This window comes from Propithecus coquereli, unplaced genomic scaffold (assembly GCF_000956105.1).
Source record: "Propithecus coquereli isolate 6110/MARCELLA unplaced genomic scaffold, Pcoq_1.0 Scaffold1558, whole genome shotgun sequence".
Lineage (NCBI taxonomy): Eukaryota > Metazoa > Chordata > Mammalia > Primates > Indriidae > Propithecus > Propithecus coquereli.
Window position 1 is genome coordinate 23,498 of NW_012140058.1, and position 382 is coordinate 23,879.

A 382-nucleotide genomic window follows, 5' to 3' on the forward strand; every position below is an offset into this window, starting at 1 on the left:
AGAAGCAATATGGCATCTGCCGTCTCAGCTCGGGTATGCAGTGATGGGAAGTGACCCCAAGGGGCCTAGCAGCCTGGTGCTTTGTCCTCATGAAGCTCCCAGTTCACTGGTGGCAACAGCCCTTGGGCTCATGAGGGTAGAAAGGATCTCCAGCAGTTCAGGAGCCCACTGACTTCCAGAGCTGTGAGGGAAGGAGAAACAAAACCCCCACCTACCCTTTCTGCTGGCTCCAAGCCTCTTGGGGGTTGATCTCTGCTGATATCTTGCTCCTTCTAATTCTGCTCCGCGACTTCTTCCTGTGGAATCTCTGGTTCGTTCTGGCACATTTCCCTCAGAATTACATCCGATCTATGTTTTTTTTTTTTTTTTTTTTAATCTAAAA